Here is a 10,206-nt window from a genome sequence, read left to right on the forward strand (position 1 = left end):
GAATAACAAAGCAAGAAGCCTTAGATGAGAAGAGCACTAGAACAAGTTCTTCCTTGCAACGTATTGCTTCACTAAATGAGAATTTAACTTGAAGCAACACCAAATGATATTAGCAGATAAAGGTGCAAGAAAAATAGAGCAAGGGAAAGCAAACAAATCACAAGCAATAAACACAATGGACACGGGTGATTTGTTTTACCGAGGTTCGGCCCTCGAAGGCCTAGTCCCCGTTGAGGAGTCCACTTAAGGACGGGTCTTTTTCAACCCTTTCCCTCTCTCCCCCGATCACACAAGAATCAGTGAGCTCTTCTTCTTCTCAAGGATCACTCTCGATCCCACAAGGACCACCACAATCTTTGGTGTCTCTTGCTAGCTTTTACAAGCCTCCAAAACTTTGGAGGAAGTTCAATGGGAGTCAAAACTCCACGCGCAAATGAACACAAAGATGAAGCACACACTATCTCTCGATGAATCTCACAAGGCACTAGCGCTAAACTCAAATGAGTAGCTCTCTTTTGCTTGCTCTCTCTTTTGTGGCACTTGTGTTGGTTGTAGTGGTCTAAATCTTGTGTATAGGATGGATCAATGAATATATGTGGTTGGGAGGGCTTGAGTATGTCAATTATATGACTTGGAATGTTGCTTGGGCTCCCCCTTTTTGAAGTGGCCGGTTGGGGTGGTATTTATAGCCACCAACCAAAATCTAGCCGTTGGTGAAGGCTGTCAGTCGCATGGTGCACCGGACAGTCCGGTGCACACCGGACATGTCCGGTGCACCAGCCACGTCACCCGACTGTTAGGGTTTCGACCGTTGGAGCGCTGACTTCTGGGCCCGCCTGGATGTCCGGTGGCACACTGGACATGTACTGTAGAGTGTCTGGTGCGCCGTCTCGCGCGTGCCTGACTTCTGCGCGCTCTGGCGCGCATTTAATACGCCTGCAGGTGACCGTTGGCGCCGAAGTAGCCGTTGCCCCGCTGTCACACCGGACAGTCCGGTGTACACCGGACATGTCCGGTGAATTATAGCGGAGCAGCCGAAACGAATTCCCGAGACTGGCGAGTTCGGAGCCGCGACTTCTTGGAGCACCGGACACTGTCCGGTGTACACCGGACAGTCCGGTGAATTTTAGCGTGCCGGCTCCGAGAATTCCCGAAGGTGAAGAGTTTGAAGTTGACCTTCCCTGGTGCACCGGACACTGTCCGGTGGTGCACCGGACAGTCCGGTGCACCAGACCAGGGTGCCTTCGGTTGGCCCTTTGCTCCTTTGTTTGAACCCAGTACTTGGTCTTTTTGTTGGCTAAGTGTGAACCTTTGGCACCTGTATAACTTATACACTAGAGCAAACTAGTTAGTCCATTTATTTGTGTTGGGCAATTCAACCACCAAAATTAGTATAGGAAATAGGTGTAAGCCTAATTCCCTTTCAATCTCCCCCTTTTTGGTGATTGATGCCAACACAGACCAAAGCAAATATAAAAGTGCATAATTGAACTAGTCAAAGTTACTGAGATAAAATTACATGAGGAACTTATTCTCATGCAAGAGACTATATAAAATTACTGAGATAAAGCAATAGTCTCAACATAATCAAGATAAAAGGCTCCCCCTAAAGATATGCATCAAGTATTTGAATGAATTGAATGGATGCATTTACTTTAAAGACAAATAGAGAGAAGCATTATACATCTTGATCAAGGCTCATTAAATTTTTAATAAACAACTTGAGCCTAGAATTCTCATTATGAAAGGGTTTAGAATACTCACAACCACACCATTGATTGTTTCAAAGAAGTAGGTGGTGTTGTTCTTGATGTTCTTCTCTTTCATTTGAGAGTCCTCCCTTTGCAGTGGCTTCTTTTTCCTTTCAAACTTATTGAAAATACTCAAGAAGGATGTTAGTAATACAAGGGAGTATACGATGATGGATGATTTCTTTTAGATAGGAAATAAGCATAATTCATCATCCATAGGTCACACAGATATGAAGTAAAATCCTTAACATTAGTGCACTTTTACTTGAAAAGAGGAACATGCACTATTTAACAATTTGATTACTCATAGGAATTTACTTTTTTATATTGAACTTTATTAACAGATCAATATAAGAATGGATATAGCAAAGGCATGAATTAGATTAAATACCCATTGAGATGGGAACCACACTTAATTAAAAGGATGAGTTCCCATACCTTTGCTTTTACCTTTCTTCCTTTGGGTGAGGATCAACCCATGAGACTTGTGTACTTTCTTTCTTGTAGATTTTCATAAGTAGGCTCAAGAGATACTTTGTTAGAACACAAGCACTAGTTTCCATTTTTGTAACCATTTTTTATAAGGAATGAAAAGCTAGATTACTAAAATATGGAGACTTCATAACATGAACTAGATTATCCATAGATGATGTTATGCTCAATTTTAACTCATAAAACAAGCACAAATAATCCTTTGAGATTATAGGAATAAATCTAATTCATGATTTGGAAAGCGATAAGTGTGAAAGAATCAAATCCAATTTGAGCAAGTAAAAATACATCATAAAACATTGGATTGATTTTTCTTTTCATGTTAGATTACATGCTTCCAAAGAGAAACTTATTCTCTACAAGTGAGACTACTTGGGTTACTTAGAAAAAATCATTAATCTCACTATTCTAGTTATAGAGAGAGTTTTCCTTTTATAAGTGTCCTAAGGATTTGAATTCCTTACATGACACCTTAGTCTTTTAAGAACTTGAAATATCTCTCTATATCTAGAATCATGGCAATACTAGAATAACTTAGCGAAGAAACATGCCATGAGAACCTTGCAATAAATTAAAGCATGTAGATTACCATAGGATGGAAATGATGGGTATGCAATCTACCATATGAGAGGAAATTCTTCAAAGAATGGTGATATGAATTTTAAAGACATTTGAAGCGCTACACATTTCTTATGTGACTACATAAGACACATAATAAAATACTTGCACTTTAAAAGCATAGAGGTTACCATCCTTTGACTTTCCTCCATGTTGTAGGCCTTGATTTTTCCGCATAAGATAATTCTTTATTTCCTACAACATCAATAACTTCCTCGAGATGATATGAGTTTAAGACATAGCAATTTGAAAAATAACCTTGGGTCAATCATGTATATAGATCATTGAAGATTGATAGCTTGAGTTGATAAGAATTGAATGAACTCTCTCAAGCACCCCAAAAGACTTCATATCATCTCCTTCTCCTACAAAGCTTGTCAAGCATATTTTGGTACCCATCGCTTGATGGGTCCATCATGGTTAGTCAACAAAGATCTAGGAGACCAAATGTCCTTTGTGTTAGCACTAGGTAAACTCATTACCTTTCTAGCACAAGTTGCAATTTTGGGTTGCCTAGTTACATGAAAATTAATTGACAAGCTAGGAGTGGAATTGTTACCAATGGGACAATCCTTGCATTGATGTCCCTTCTTACGGCATGTGTAGCAAAGGCGTATTTCAAGTTTTGAAGTTTTCTTCTTTCCTTGTTTGTTGCTTGCTACATGGTTAGTAAAAACTTTCTTTTCTACTCCTATGCCTCTTTGTTTTAAATGGGGACAAGATCTAAGCAAGTGTCCCTTCTTGGAGCATTTAAAACAAAGTCTATCATCCTTGTTAATAATCAAGCCATTTTTAATGTAGGGACATGACCTAATCAAGTGCCCCTCTTCAAAGCATTCACTACACCTCTTAATGTGAAGTGTGGCTTGATCATTACCTTGGATGTTACCTTTTGTGGAGGCGTGGTTGAGGCTTTTGGAGGAGGTGTTGAATTTCATCTTTTGTTTCTTCCTCTTGGCAATCCTTTGGACCAAATCAACATGAGAGCACTTTAGCTCCTCATGTTCTTTAGTCAACTCGTCAAAGTGTAGCATTTTCATGGAGAGAACATCTTCTAGCCTTTGACGAGCTTCGCTTTGCTCTCTCGCTCTTTCTAGAAGTTTGAGCATGACCGCCTTATCTTCTTGGCTTAGGCGAGCGTAGAGATGCAAGAAGCTTCTTTCTTCCTCCTCATCCTCATTTGTCCTTCTGCTATCATTTGCATTAGCCACACAACACATGTGGGAATCGAAATGGGAAGACAAACCTTTTGGAGAGGTGGATTCATCGTTTGGTCTCCATCGTTCATTCTCTTCTTCTTCCTTGCAAGGGTTAGTATCACAAATACCAAAGGAAGTAGAAGCACAAAATGAACTATCATGTTTGGACTCATTAAATTTGCTTTTAATTCTAGTCCAAATATCATGCGCATCATGGGTGGATTCGTCATAATTTGATATGAAGGCACGATAATCTTCTTTGCTAAGAGAATTACTTAAGATGTCAAAAGCTAGGTAGTTTAAGCGAAAACATCTTTGATCCTCCTCGGAGATAATTTTTTCATTATAACTAGGAGGGAAGATACTCTTGTCTATAATTTGTTCTAATTGAGGGTCTACCGCTCTAAAAGCATTTATCACTCTAGTAGACCATGAATCATAATTAGAACAATCGGAAAGTAATATCTCAAGAGTTACCTCCTTGTTCTCCTGGGTCTTCTTGTTCTTGTGGGATCTTCTACGAGCCATCACTTCGAGTTGTTAGACTCAAGATGAAGTGCCTAGCTCTGATACCAATTGAAAGTCGCCTAGAGGGGGGTGAATAGGCGAAACCTGAAAATTAAAACTTTATCCCCCAACTAGATCCCTTGATTAGTGGTTAGAACAAGATATACAAATATCGGAGAATAGAAACTAAGTTCTTGCTTGAAAAGAGTATTGCTAAATAATGCGGAAGTGATAAATCAATACAACTAGTAAGTTATAGAATAACAAAGCAAGAAGCCTTAGATGAGAAGAGCACTAGAACAAGTTCTTCCTTGCAACGTATTGCTTCACTAAATGAGAATTTAACTTGAAGCAACACCAAATGATATTAGCAGATAAAGGTGCAAGAAAACTTAGAGCAAGGGAAAGCAAACAAATCACAAGCAATAAACACAATGGACACGGGTGATTTGTTTTACCGAGGTTCGGCCCTCGAAGGCCTAGTCCCCGTTGAGGAGTCCACTTAAGGACGGGTCTTTTTCAACCCTTTCCCTCTCTCCCCCGATCACACAAGAATCGGTGAGCTCTTCTTCTTCTCAAGGATCACTCTCGATCCCACAAGGACCACCACAATCTTTGGTGTCTCTTGCTAGCTTTTACAAGCCTCCAAAACTTTGGAGGAAGTTCAATGGGAGTCAAAACTCCACGCGCAAATGAACACAAAGATGAAGCACACACTATCTCTCGATGAATCTCATAAGGCACTAGCGCTAAACTCAAATGAGTAGCTCTCTTTTGCTTGCTCTCTCTTTTGTGGCACTTGTGTTGGTTGTAGTGGTCTAAATCTTGTGTATAGGATGGATCAATGAATATATGTGGTTGGGAGGGCTTGAGTATGTCAATTATATGACTTGGAATGTTGCTTGGGCTCCCCCTTTTTGAAGTGGCCGGTTGGGGTGGTATTTATAGCCACCAACCAAAATCTAGCCGTTGGTGAAGGCTGTCAGTCGCATGGTGCACCGGACAGTTCGGTGCACACCGGACATGTCCGGTGCGCCAGCCACGTCACCCGACCGTTAGGGTTCCGACCGTTGGAGCGCTGACTTCTGGGCCCGCCTGGATGTCCGGTGGCACACCGGACATGTACTGTAGAGTGTCCGGTGCGCCGTCTCGCGCGTGCCTGACTTCTGCGTGCTCTGGCGCGCATTTAATGCGCCTGCAGGTGACCGTTGGCGCCGAAGTAGCCGTTGCCCCACTGTCACACCGGACAGTCCGGTGTACACCGGACATGTCCGGTGAATTATAGCGGAGCAGCCGAAACAAATTCCCGAGACTGGCGAGTTCGGAGCCGCGACTTCTTGGAGCACCGGACACTGTCCGGTGTACACCGGACAGTCCGGTGAATTTTAGCGTGCCGGCTCCGAGAATTCCCGAAGGTGAAGAGTTTGAAGTCAACCTTCCCTGGTGTACCGGATACTGTCCGGTGGTGCACCGGACAGTCCGGTGCACCAGACCAGGGTGCCTTCGGTTGGCCCTTTGCTCCTTTGTTTGAACCCAGTACTTGGTCTTTTTGTTGGCTAAGTGTGAACCTTTGGCACCTGTATAACTTATACACTAGAGCAAACTAGTTAGTCCATTTATTTGTGTTGGGCAATTCAACCACCAAAATTAGTATAGGAAATAGGTGTAAGCCTAATTCCCTTTCAAAGTTCAGCTCTATTAAAAATCAACTAAGTATAGTTGACCCTCTAACACTCCCTTAAATGCTACTGAATCATCACTCCTTCTAAAGACAGTAACACCTACATCGCTAAAAGACAGTTGTAGCCCATATTGCAAATTGAGAAACAGAAAGCAAATTGTAACCTAAAGAATCTATAAGAAAAACATTGGAAATAGAATGGTCAGGAGATATTGCAATTTTACCAAGTCCTTTGACCAAACCTTGATTTCCATCCTCGAATGTGATAGCTCTTTGGGGATCTTTGTTTTTCTCGTAGAAGGAGAACATTCTTTTCTCCCCTATCATGTGGTTTGTGCATCCGCTATCAATGATCTAACTTGAGCCCTCGGATGCATAAACCTGCAAAACAATTTAGGCCTTGTTCTTAGGTACCCAAATAGTCTTGGGTCCTTTGACGTTAGAAACAAGCACCTTGGGTACCCAAACACAAGTCTTTGAGCCCTTGTGTTTGGCCCCAACATATTTGGCAACTATTTTGCCTGATTTGTTAGTTAAAACATAAGATGCATCAAAAGTCTTAAAAGAAACATTATGCTCATTTGATGCAACAGGAGTTTTCTTTTTGGACATTTTAACGTGTGTAGAATGCCTAGAACTAGCTGCCTCATTTTTATATATGAATGCATGATGGGAAACAGTGTGAGGTTTTCTAGCATGAATTCTCCTGATTTTATGCTCAGGATAATTAGCAGGATATAAAATGTAACCCTCATTATCATGAACCATGGGTGCTTTGCCCTTAACAAAGTTAGACAAGTTCTTAGGGGCATTAAGCTTGACATTGCTTCCCTATTGGAAACCAATGTCATCCTTAATGCCAGGACGTCTCCCATTATAGAGCATGCTTCTAGCAAATTTAAACTTTTCATTTTCAATTTCATGCTCATTAATTTTAGGAGTTAATTGAGCTATATGATCATTTTGTTGTTTAATTAAAGCAAGGTAATCATTTATAGCATCAACATTAACATCTCTACATCTAGTGCAAATAGAAACATGATCAACGATAGATGTAGATGGTTTGCAAGTATTTAATTCATCAATCTTAGTATGTAATATAGCATTCTCAATTCTAAGTCTGGAAATGGCATCATTGCAAACATTTAAATCTTTAGCCTTAGACATTAATTTATTATTCTCAATTTTAAGGCTAGAAATTGATTCATTCAATTTATCAATCTTAGCAATTAAACTATCATTTTCATTTCTAAGACTGACAATTGAATCATTACAAGCATTTAATTTTTCAACCTTAGCAATTAAACTAGCATTCTCAGTTCTAAGGCTGGAAATAGTGTCATGGCAAATGCTAAGCTCCTTAGTCAAAATTTTATTTTTCTCTACTTCCTGAGCATAAGCATTTTTTACTTTAACATGCTTCTTGTTTTCCTTAATAAGGAATTCCACTTGGCTGTCCAAGAGTTCATCCTTCTCATGAATAGCTCCTATCAATTCATTCAATTTTTCTTTTTGTTGCATGTTAAGGTTGGCAAAAAGGGTAAGCAAATCATCTTCATCATCACTAGAACTACCCTCATCACTAGATGTAGTATATTTGGGGGTGGTTCTAGATTGTACCTTCTTTTTTTTGCCGTCCTTTGCCATGAAGCACTTGTGGCCGAGGTTGGGGAAGATGAGTCCCTTGTTGATGGCGATGTTGGCGGTATCCTCGTCGGAGGAGGAGTTGGTGGAGCTCTCGTCAAAGTCCCATTCCCGACATACGTGGGCATCGCCGCCCTTCTTCTTGTAGTACCTCCTCTTCTCCTTCTTCTTCCCCTTCTTGTCGTCGCCACTGTCACTATCACTAAACATAGGACATTTAGCGATAAAATGACCGGGCTTACCACATTTGTAGCACACCCTCTTGGAGCGGGGTTTGTAGTCTTTCCCCCTCCTTTGCTTGAGGATTTGGAGAAAGGTCCTTATGATGAGCGCCATTTCCTTGTTATCGAGCTTGGAGGCATCGATGGGAAGCCTACTTGGTGTAGACTCCTTCTTTTCTTCCTTCGTCGCCTTGAATGCGACGGTTGCACCTCGGGTGTGGAGGTGCCGCCTTGCTCTAAGTTCACAATGTGTCTGGAGCTTTTGACCATTAGTTCAAAGCTCACAAACTTTCCTATCACTTCCTCGGGAAACATTAGCTTATATCTAGGATCACCATGTATTAATTGAACTTGAGTAGGATTATGAAATACAAGTGATCTAAGAATAACCTTGACCATCTCATGGTCATCCCATTTGGTGCTCCCGAGGTTGCGCACTTGGTTCACCAAGGCCTTGAGCCGGTTGTACATCGCTTGTGGCTCCTCTCCTTGGTGAAGGACGAATCGACCGAGCTCCCCCTCGATCGTCTCCCGCTTAGTGATCTTGTTCACCTCATCTCCTTCATGTGCGGTCTTGAGGACGTCCCAAAATTCTTTGGCCGTCTTTGACCCTTGCACCTTATTATACTCCTCTTGACACAAGGAGGCGAGGAGTATAGTTGTGGCTTGGGTGTCGGTGTTTTGGGTCCGACCGCACACCCGGGGTTGCCCCTCAAGGTGTTTTTAGGAGTAGGACGGTGTCGACGACTGTAGCAAAATGGTTCGTGCCGATCGCACGAAGGACAGTGGACAAGATTTACAGGTTCGGGCCGCTTAGAAATGCGTAACACCCTACGTCCTGGTGAGTATGCTTGGTGGGCGTGGTTACAAGAGGACTCTCTGGATTGAGGACGCAGAGAGTTTATGTGGGTGGCTAAGTAAGATAGGTCGATCGTTCTGAAGGGGTGCCCCCTAGGCCTTATATATTCGACCGAGGGGCAATACATGTGGATATGATAACAACAAGTAGCTAGAAGATAGTGAACCTCTTGAGCTTATCCCTACGTGACCCTCGCCGACTTATCCTCGCATGGCTCCGTTGCATGGGGGCTTCAGCGCGGGAAAGTCGGATCTCTGTTGCAGCCACTCGCTCGACGTTGTGGGCCGTCCAGGTTTGCACCAATCCGGCCTTATGTCGCTCTGCTTTTCTGGTTGTTTCTCCCAGGCCCACGAAAGAATGACCTTACGATTTTTTGGGCCCTCGGGCCTTTCGTGAGGTCTTTTACTCTTTTAGTGGACCCGGGGGACATCTATCCCCCACAAGCCCCCGATCTTTGGGTTAATTTAGAGGTAATCAACCCGAAGATCCCAGGTCCAGCTTGCCGGTGATTTGAAGAAAAATGACTTCCTGTTGTCTTCTTCTGCTCCGATCACTCGTTAACCGAAGCTCAGTTTCGTGCTTGTGCCTTAGAGGTCGGCGTTTCAACTTGCAGGATCCTGAACTTCATTGGGTGCACCGGAGGTGCACCCAATGGGTGTAGCCCCCGAGCTTCGAGTAGATTTTAGAAAATAATCTACTCGAAGGTCTTCCCCAGAGATTATTTCCATTTGTGCTCCTTCATTTTGGTTGAGGGTTGGCCTTTTAATCTTGTCCTACGCCTTAGAAGTCGGCACTGTCTCGGCTTGGAATGATAATCCATTGGGTGCACCGGAATGGGTGTAGCCCCCGACCTTCAAATGGATTTTTAAGGATAATCCATTCGAAGGTCTTCCTTTCGTGCCTCTTTGCTGAAAAATATCCTTTTTGTTTGCAGAAATTGGCATGAAGTTATCTGCATTATGCTTTGGAGGTCAGCATTATGTCATCAATATTTTGCTGCAGAGGTCAGTGTATATTTTGTCTTTAGCAGCCGAGTTCACAATCCATCCATATCTTGCTAGGTAGTGCAATTTATTTGCTTCTGCGGCTGATTGGACGTCAGATGGACGTTCTCTGTCTAGTCTTCACGTCGTTTCTGTCGGCCATATCTTGTACTTTGCTGGCTATATTTGGCTTTCCTCTGATCCTTACTGATATCTCATTTTTGTCTTGAGGTATTCACTGCGTGCCCTGC

Source organism: Zea mays, chromosome 6 (genome assembly GCF_902167145.1).
Source record: "Zea mays cultivar B73 chromosome 6, Zm-B73-REFERENCE-NAM-5.0, whole genome shotgun sequence".
NCBI lineage: Eukaryota > Viridiplantae > Streptophyta > Magnoliopsida > Poales > Poaceae > Zea > Zea mays.